Below are 10,922 nucleotides of genomic sequence, written 5' to 3'. Positions count from 1 at the left end.
TGGAAAGGTATTTTTAGGTAAAGGTAAAGGCGCTATAATATAGTGCTTGACAGTGTTTTGTTTGGTTGAGTCGTTCGTGAGTTCTAGTGTTGCAAATATGGAGCAAAATAAAGAGAAAATCCGACATATTTTACAGTACTACTATGACAAAGGCAAAAATGCATCTCAAGCTGCCAATAAAATTTGTGCAGTTTATGGACCCGATACAGTTTCCATTTCCACCGCACAACGATGGTTTCAACGTTTTCGTTCTGGTGTAGAGGTTGTCGAAGATGCGCCACGCTCCGGAAGACCTGTCGTCGAAAATTGCGACAAAATCGCTGAATTAGCCGAGAAAGACCGGCATAGTAGCAGCCGTAGCATCGGCCAAGAGCTGGGGATAAGTCATCAAACCGTTATTAACCATTTGAAGAAGCTTGGATTCACAAAGAAGCTCGATGTATGGGTGCCACACACGTTGACGCAAAAAACATCTTTGACCGTATCGACGCATGTGAATCGCTGCTGAATCGCAACAAAATCGATCCGTTTCTGAAGCGGATGGTGACTGGCGATGAAAAGTGGGTCACTTACGACAACGTGAAGCGCAAACGGTCGTGGTTGAAGCCCGCTGAAGCGGTTCAGACGATGGCCAAGCCCTCATTAACGGCCAGGAAGGTTCTGCTGTGTGTTTGGTGGGATTGCCAAGGAATAATCTATTATGAGCTGCTTCCCTATGGCCAAACGCTCAATTCGGACCTGTACTGCCAACAACTGGACCGCTTGAAGGTAGCACTCATGAAGAAGAGGCCATCTTTGATAAACAGAGGCCGCATTGTCTTCCATCAGGACAACGCCAGGCCACACACTTCTTTGGTGACGCGCCAGAAGCTCCGGGAGCTCGGATGGGAGGTTCTTTTGCATCCGCCGTATAGTCCGGACCTTGCACCAAGTAACTACCATCTGTTTTGACGTAGGACTACGTCTTTCATTTCTATACCGGGGTGTAAAACCAAAGTTTCGAGAACGAAAGCGTTACGCTGGAGACCGAGATTTTGAGCGTTAATAGCTCTTAAACAACTAAACGAAATGGTATGATAAACACTTCATTTGAAAGATAAAATGTCTACGCGTCATACACTTGTTACTTTTTGATCCAAAAACTTCTTTCAATAGTCTTAAAATTGCTTTCAAAACAGGCTATTGAAATCACCAATCGGTATATAAGCGAGCGCCGCTCGTAAACCCACTCAGTTATGATTGAACAGCGATTGGAGCATGTTGTCGCTGTTGTTGTGAAGCTAATTTCGTTTATCATGAAAACGCTGATGAACGGTGTCACCAAGAGCCTGTTTGTGCACCTAAGGCCAAAAGGGAATCCATCAGGAGGAGAGTGATGCCACGGTTCCGCTTGAAACATCGGAGCAGCCGCCACACACACACACACACACACACATACACGCGCGGAATTCTCGTTGCTATCATCGTTGCTGAAAAATAATCTGTTCCCCTGGGAATTGAAAAATACATTCATGCGATAGAGTTTATTTTAATGTTTTCTATCCATATAACACTGCAACCAAATACATTTGGTTTTGTTATTTTTCAATCTATCGCAATTAACAGGAAAGCTTCTGAATATTTTTTTCCCCATCAGTGGAAATTTTCGTATCCAATATTGGATGCATAACATGAAAAACGGAAAATGTTTCACATCGCGAAAATCAAGTCATTTTCGAGCGATTATTTGCTTTCTACTCATATAATGCTGCGACCAAATACATTTCGTTTTGGATTTTTTCAATCAAGTGCGATCAACGTAAGACCATGTCTTTCGGCAATTTATTAGAGGTGCAATGAATCTTTAGGAATTCCCGCTCTACGCGCACTGGCAAACAATGCTTACTCAACAATTTCTCAAACGAGAAATGGGTGTTGTGAGAAAGGATTAGCGAACGCGAAAACGATAAACGGGAGAAAGATACGTTTGGAGGTTGAAGGAAATTGGCAGAAAACTTCTTCATTCTATCATTCAAATAATGTGATTCATACCACATCGTTTTGCCAGAAAGAGATTATTAATGTTCAAAGGAGGAATCGAGTCCTCCGAGGAAATTACCCAGCGCAAATTAGAGTCGACTATCGATTGCGGCATTCGTACACAAATAATTTTATAATGCAGTTTCACCAAAGTGATTTCTTCGGATATATTCACTACATCATGTCATGTATTTCATATTCTTCATTAAGAAATCCATATCCATGGCACCTATCGGTAACGAATTATTATCGAAACCACGATTTTCGCTAAATGTTCCTTTCAGTTCGGCCTGTAGAAAACTTTTCTGTACTCTAATCCATCAAATTTGGAGCCCTGAAAAGGACCGTTGATTATATGCTAAGCTAATATAGCACGCTCCCCTCGGATACGATGGGCCAGCTGGATGTCCTTGGGCATGATGTGACGCGTTTTGCATGGATAGCACACAAATTGGTATCTTCGAATAAGCCTCCTGCAGCGTCATAGCCGCGGAACTTTGGAAGCGCAAGTCGGTTTTGAAGTCCTGAGCAATTCCACGATCCAAATGCTGCAAAGGTAGCTGCGGATCAGCAATTCGGTCGACTTCTGATAGCGATGAATTTCACGCAAAGTTCCCGGTCGATAGCGATGTGGCTTCTCCACCTATCCTGCTACTGGTGCGCTTATCCGAGCTGACTTCGTGTGCCTTACCACCGAATGACTAACGAGCTGTCTGCGAAAGACTAACCAGCTCGAGTCCTCACGGTGCGAGAGTAGAGTAAGAAATGAACGAAAGCAAAGGAAGCGTCATTTTATAAACCATAAAAGTATAGAATCTAAATCCCACCCTTATTATATTCGTGAGTATACAGTAAGCTTATATTAGGCTGTCAAAAAAGTCCTGCGGTATTTCCGCGAGGTGTTGTTGTAAGCGCGTAGTTCTAGTTGTATTCATTGTATCGAGTCATACTATAGCTTGTTGGAAAGGTATTTTTAGGTAAAGGTAAAGGCGCTATAATATAGTGCTTGACAGTGTTTTGTTTGGTTGAGTCGTTCGTGAGTTCTAGTGTCGCAAATATGGAGCAAAATAAAGAGAAAATCCGACATATTTTACAGTACTACTATGACAAAGGCAAAAATGCATCTCAAGCTGCCAATAAAATTTGTGCAGTTTATGGACCCGATACAGTTTCCATTTCCACCGCACAACGATGGTTTCAACGTTTTCGTTCTGGTGTAGAGGTTGTCGAAGATGCGCCACGCTCCGGAAGACCTGTCGTCGAAAATTGCGACAAAATCGCTGAATTAGCCGAGAAAGACCGGCATAGTAGCAGCCGTAGCATCGGCCAAGAGCTGGGGATAAGTCATCAAACCGTTATTAACCATTTGAAGAAGCTTGGATTCACAAAGAAGCTCGATGTATGGGTGCCACACACGTTGACGCAAAAAACATCTTTGACCGTATCGACGCATGTGAATCGCTGCTGAATCGCAACAAAATCGATCCGTTTCTGAAGCGGATGGTGACTGGCGATGAAAAGTGGGTCACTTACGACAACGTGAAGCGCAAACGGTCGTGGTTGAAGCCCGCTGAAGCGGTTCAGACGATGGCCAAGCCCTCATTAACGGCCAGGAAGGTTCTGCTGTGTGTTTGGTGGGATTGCCAAGGAATAATCTATTATGAGCTGCTTCCCTATGGCCAAACGCTCAATTCGGACCTGTACTGCCAACAACTGGACCGCTTGAAGGTAGCACTCATGAAGAAGAGGCCATCTTTGATAAACAGAGGCCGCATTGTCTTCCATCAGGACAACGCCAGGCCACACACTTCTTTGGTGACGCGCCAGAAGCTCCGGGAGCTCGGATGGGAGGTTCTTTTGCATCCGCCGTATAGTCCGGACCTTGCACCAAGTAACTACCATCTGTTTTTGTCCATGGCGAACGAGCTAGGTAGTCAGAAGTTAGCCACAAAAGAGGCCTGTGAAAATTGGCTATCCGAGTTTTTTGCCAATAAGGAAGCGAGCTTCTATAACAGGGGTATTATGAAGTTGGCATCTCTTTGGGAACAAGTCATCGAACAAAACGGCGCATATTTGACTTAAAACAGATGATTGTAACTAATTTTATGAACAAATGAAAATTCAAAAAAAAATACCGCAGGACTTTTTTGACAGCCTAATATAATAAAGAGGGTGGGGTTTACATTCGATTCTTTTATGTTTTATAAAATGACACTTCCCTTGCTTTCGTTCATTTCTTACTCTACTCTCGCACCGTGAGGACTCGTTTCATCGGGACTAAGCAGACAGCTCGTTAGTCCTTCGGTGGTAAGGCACCACGAAAGCAGCTCGGATAAGCGCACCAGTAGCAGGATAGGTGGAGAAGCCACATCGCTATCGACCGGGAACTTCGCATGAAATTCGTCGCTATCAGAAGTAGACCGAATTGCTGATCCGCAAGCTACCTTTGCAGCATTTGGTTCGTGGAATTGCTCAGGACTTCAAAACCGACTTGCGCTTCCAAAGTTCCGCGGTTATGACGCTGCAGGAGGCTTATTCGAAGATACCAATTTGTGTGCTATCCATGCAAAACGCGTCACATCATGCCCAAGGACATCCAGCTGGCCCATCGTATCCGAGGAGAGCGTGCTATATTAGCTTAGCATATAATCAACAGCCCTTTTCAGGGCTCCAAATTTGATGGATTAGAGTTCAGAAAAGTTTTTTACAGGCCGAACTGAAAGGAGCATTTAGCGAAAATCGCGGTGTCGATGATAATTCGATACCGATAGGTGCCATGGATATGGATTTTATAATGAAGAATATGAAATACATGACATGATGTAGTGAATATATCCCCATATCGAAGAAATCACTTTGATGAAACTGTTTACCGTTTGTCGTTTTTAAGTGTTGGGAAAGGGCATTATTTTAAAGTAAATTCCAAGAAAAAATCCATTCCTTCTTCAAGCGTGATTCATTCTGCTTCGGATCAACGGAACAGTGATAATCATTTCATACTAAAGATAAAATGTCCAAGAGTTATATGATTGCTATTTATTGAGTCGGAAAATTGTTTCAATAGCTTAATGATAGCTTCGAAAACAGGTTATAAAATGTCGCTTCCTTTGCTTTCGTTCATTTCTTACTCTACTCTCGCACCGTGACGACTCGTTTGTTTGGGACCAAGCAGATAGCAGGTTAGTCTTTCAGTGGTAAGGCACACGAAAGCAGCTCGGATAAGCGCACCAGCCGCAGGATAGGTGAAGAAGCCACATCGCTATCGACCGGGAACTTTGCGTGAAATTCATCGCTATCGGAAGTCGGCCGAATTGCTGATCCGCAAGCTACCTTTGCAGCTTTTGGTTCGTGGAATTGCTCAGGACTTCAAAACCGACTTGCGCTTCCAAAGTTCCGCGGTTATGACGCTGCAGGAGGCTTATTCGAAGATACAAATTTGTGTGCTATCCACGTAAAACGCGTCACGTCATGCCCAAGGACATTTATCTGGCCCGTTGAATCCAAGGAGAGGGTGCTATATTAGCTTAGCATATAATCAACGGCCCTTTTCTGGGCTCCAAATTTAATGGATTAGAGTTCAGAAAAGTTTTTTGCAGGCCAAACTGAAATGAGAATTTTCGTTTGGATGCCATACAGCATCGAGAAAATTCCGGAAAGATCTAATCGTTGCTGAAAAATAATCTGCCAGTTCCCTGGGAATTGAAGAATACATCCATGCGAAAGAGTTTATTTTAATGTTTTCTAATTATATGGCGAACACAGCGACCAAATACATTTGATTTCGTAATTTTTCAATCAAGTGTAATTAGCTGGAAAGCTTCTGAAGATTATTCTTTCCCATCAGTAGGATATTTTCGTATCCAATAATGGATGCATAACATGAAAAACGGAAAATGTTTCGTATCGCCAAAATTATATAATTTCCAATCGATTATTGCTCAGTCGCCGAAATTTTCATACTCAGAGAGTTCATTCTCCTCTAGTTTGCCTTCCAAATTACCATCGTAAACCACACCTTCTCTTGATTCAATCACGCACGAAAAGCATACTGAAATGATATTCTGGTGGTGAAACCCATTAATTTTTCGTGAGGCGTCGTGCACAAATTACGTAACGCGATAAGGGGGGAGGGGTTAGATGTTGCGTTACTTTCTGTTTATTAGAGATAGGAAATTGCGTTACGAAAGGGGGGGGAGGTTCAAAATCCGGATTTTTGCGTTACGTAATTTGTGCACGACGCCTGAGGACATCGACAAGACAACATCTTTACTGAACGAGCTGAACGGCGAGGGATCGAAGTATTCATTACCTGGCTTGACCTGACCTGAAATGCAATCAGTTTGTTTTAACTGTGAGGGAGCGCAGAAAAGCCGATCGATCAGAAGAAGAAGAGAAGGTGACCAAGAGAGTATCAGCATCGAAATACGGTTCCTCGGGAAGACATAGAAGCAGCCGCCACACACACACACATACACGCGCGCAACTCTTTTCGTTTGCTGGTTATCGAGAGGAAACCTGGAAAGAAATGATCGTTGCTGAAAAATAATCTGCCAGTTCCCCTTGGAATTGAAAATTACATTCAAGCGAGTTTATTTTAATGTTTTCTATCCATATAATACTGCGACCACATACATTTGGTTTTGTGATTTGTCAATCAAGTGCAGTTAACAGGAAAGCTTCTGAAGATTATTCTTCAGAACAAGGTTTTTTGTATCCAATATTGGATGCATAAAACCTTGAGTCTTCAAAGTAACACTCTCGTTTTTGAAGTCACCCAAATATTTATTTATTCATCCATTCAGGATGGATTAAGATTCAACTTCAAACAAATGATCTCTAAATCAACGATAGTCCTACGTCACCCTTGTGGTTATACCATAGATATAACCCACTTCCTGTTTTTGTCCATGGCGAACGAGCTAGGTAGTCAGAAGTTAGCCACAAAAGAGGCCTGTGAAAATTGGCTATCCGAGTTTTTTGCCAATAAGGAAGCGAGCTTCTATAACAGGGGTATTATGAAGTTAGCATCTCTTTGGGAACAAGTCATCGAACAAAACGGCGCATATTTGACTTAAAACAGATGATTGTAACTAATTTTATGAACAAATGAAAATTCAAAAAAAAATACCGCAGGACTTTTTTGACAGCCTAATATAATAAAGAGGGTGGGGTTTACATTCGATTCTTTTATGTTTTATAAAATGACACTTCCCTTGCTTTCGTTCATTTCTTACTCTACTCTCGCACCGTGAGGACTCGTTTCATCGGGACTAAGCAGACAGCTCGTTAGTCCTTCGGTGGTAAGGCACCACGAAAGCAGCTCGGATAAGCGCACCAGTAGCAGGATAGGTGGAGAAGCCACATCGCTATCGACCGGGAACTTCGCATGAAATTCGTCGCTATCAGAAGTAGACCGAATTGCTGATCCGCAAGCTACCTTTGCAGCATTTGGTTCGTGGAATTGCTCAGGACTTCAAAACCGACTTGCGCTTCCAAAGTTCCGCGGTTATGACGCTGCAGGAGGCTTATTCGAAGATACCAATTTGTGTGCTATCCATGCAAAACGCGTCACATCATGCCCAAGGACATCCAGCTGGCCCATCGTATCCGAGGAGAGCGTGCTATATTAGCTTAGCATATAATCAACAGCCCTTTTCAGGGCTCCAAATTTGATGGATTAGAGTTCAGAAAAGTTTTTTACAGGCCGAACTGAAAGGAGCATTTAGCGAAAATCGCGGTGTCGATGATAATTCGATACCGATAGGTGCCATGGATATGGATTTTATAATGAAGAATATGAAATACATGACATGATGTAGTGAATATATCCCCATATCGAAGAAATCACTTTGATGAAACTGTTTACCGTTTGTCGTTTTTAAGTGTTGGGAAAGGGCATTATTTTAAAGTAAATTCCAAGAAAAAATCCATTCCTTCTTCAAGCGTGATTCATTCTGCTTCGGATCAACGGAACAGTGATAATCATTTCATACAAAAGATAAAATGTCCAAGAGTTATATGATTGCTATTTATTGAGTCGGAAAATTGTTTCAATAGCTTAATGATAGCTTCGAAAACAGGTTATAAAATGTCGCTTCCTTTGCTTTCGTTCATTTCTTACTCTACTCTCGCACCGTGACGACTCGTTTGTTTGGGACCAAGCAGATAGCAGGTTAGTCTTTCAGTGGTAAGGCACACGAAAGCAGCTCGGATAAGCGCACCAGCCGCAGGATAGGTGAAGAAGCCACATCGCTATCGACCGGGAACTTTGCGTGAAATTCATCGCTATCGGAAGTCGGCCGAATTGCTGATCCGCAAGCTACCTTTGCAGCTTTTGGTTCGTGGAATTGCTCAGGACTTCAAAACCGACTTGCGCTTCCAAAGTTCCGCGGTTATGACGCTGCAGGAGGCTTATTCGAAGATACAAATTTGTGTGCTATCCACGTAAAACGCGTCACGTCATGCCCAAGGACATTTATCTGGCCCGTTGAATCCAAGGAGAGGGTGCTATATTAGCTTAGCATATAATCAACGGCCCTTTTCTGGGCTCCAAATTTAATGGATTAGAGTTCAGAAAAGTTTTTTGCAGGCCAAACTGAAATGAGAATTTTCGTTTGGATGCCATACAGCATCGAGAAAATTCCGGAAAGATCTAATCGTTGCTGAAAAATAATCTGCCAGTTCCCTGGGAATTGAAGAATACATCCATGCGAAAGAGTTTATTTTAATGTTTTCTAATTATATGGCGAACACAGCGACCAAATACATTTGATTTCGTAATTTTTCAATCAAGTGTAATTAGCTGGAAAGCTTCTGAAGATTATTCTTTCCCATCAGTAGGATATTTTCGTATCCAATAATGGATGCATAACATGAAAAACGGAAAATGTTTCGTATCGCCAAAATTATATAATTTTCAATCGATTATTGCTCAGTCGCCGAAATTTTCATACTCAGAGAGTTCATTCTCCTCTAGTTTGCCTTCCAAATTACCATCGTAAACCACACCTTCTCTTGATTCAATCACGCACGAAAAGCATACTGAAATGATATTCTGGTGGTGAAACCCATTAATTTTTCGTGAGGCGTCGTGCACAAATTACGTAACGCGATAAGGGGGGAGGGGTTAGATGTTGCGTTACTTTCTGTTTATTAGAGATAGGAAATTGCGTTACGAAAGGGGGGGGAGGTTCAAAATCCGGATTTTTGCGTTACGTAATTTGTGCACGACGCCTGAGGACATCGACAAGACAACATCTTTACTGAACGAGCTGAACGGCGAGGGATCGAAGTATTCATTACCTGGCTTGACCTGACCTGAAATGCAATCAGTTTGTTTTAACTGTGAGGGAGCGCAGAAAAGCCGATCGATCAGAAGAAGAAGAGAAGGTGACCAAGAGAGTATCAGCATCGAAATACGGTTCCTCGGGAAGACATAGAAGCAGCCGCCACACACACACACATACACGCGCGCAACTCTTTTCGTTTGCTGGTTATCGAGAGGAAACCTGGAAAGAAATGATCGTTGCTGAAAAATAATCTGCCAGTTCCCCTTGGAATTGAAAATTACATTCAAGAGTTTATTTTAATGTTTTCTATCCATATAATACTGCGACCACATACATTTGGTTTTGTGATTTGTCAATCAAGTGCAGTTAACAGGAAAGCTTCTGAAGATTATTCTTCAGAACAAGGTTTTTTGTATCCAATATTGGATGCATAAAACCTTGAGTCTTCAAAGTAACACTCTCGTTTTTGAAGTCACCCAAATATTTATTTATTCATCCATTCAGGATGGATTAAGATTCAACTTCAAACAAATGATCTCTAAATCAACGATAGTCCTACGTCACCCTTGTGGTTATACCATAGATATAACCCACTTCCTGTTTTTTTTAATAATTCTTGTATCTTGTATTTTCACCTCTAACTTCGATTCTGTTCGCTTTGTGATGTTTTTATTTACACCTTATCTTTGTTTTCTCGCCGTCTGTCAAGACAAAATAGCTGCCTCACATTGCGAAAGGGACATCTTTATCTTCCCTGCGGTTCTGACCACAACAATTGTTGTAAAGGATAATACTTTTCTTCGCCTGACACTATTTGCTTCAAACAGAGAGTTTTCATTGCATTTATGAAGCGAGTTGTTGATGGGGATACGATCCATTAAATGTTTTCGGTCAAAAGGTGTAGAACTCATACATTATAGCGTTTCGTAATCAAGTTTCACCAGGTGCTCATGAACATAGCTACATAGATAGGAAGACTTCTCTAAAGATAGGTCCCCGTGAATGAATTTGTTGTGCGAGTTCTTGAATAACATAAACGAAGCGGTTTTTACACTGAGAGCGGAAACTGAATCGAAACATCGAAAACAATGTTGTATGCTTTTAATATTACAACATTTCATGTTTTGGTGGCATCTGAATCCTGCCGATAATAGCGTCTCAATTCTGATCGATAATAATAACGCCAGATTCTTTAAAATCAATGAAAATAAATCGATCGCTTCCAGCTCATGTGCGATACTCTCTGAATACAAATTTCAGCAAAGAATTTCAACGATGTAAAGAAATATGGAATTACCACCGCGCAGTACTATCAGACAGAAGAAATAAGTATAAATTTTCTTGCAATGCAGAATATTTTTTATATATTGTTGAATACAGATATATATATTTGTTTTTCAAAATATTTATTAGTGTCCACGTGGATGTAATCTATACCCCATCCCCCCTCACCGTGGACAAACGTGGACATTTTCGTAACTCCTACCCCTTCCCCTGTAAATTGTCCACGTGGTATGTGGACAGCCCCTTAGTTCTATGGAATATTTCGCGCTAATAGAAAGATCGCAACTATATTTAAATCATCTACAAGAACGTCGATTGATAATGAATCCG

Source organism: Toxorhynchites rutilus, chromosome 3 (assembly GCF_029784135.1).
Source record: "Toxorhynchites rutilus septentrionalis strain SRP chromosome 3, ASM2978413v1, whole genome shotgun sequence".
Lineage (NCBI taxonomy): Eukaryota > Metazoa > Arthropoda > Insecta > Diptera > Culicidae > Toxorhynchites > Toxorhynchites rutilus.
Note: the sequence above shows the minus strand (reverse complement) of the source record.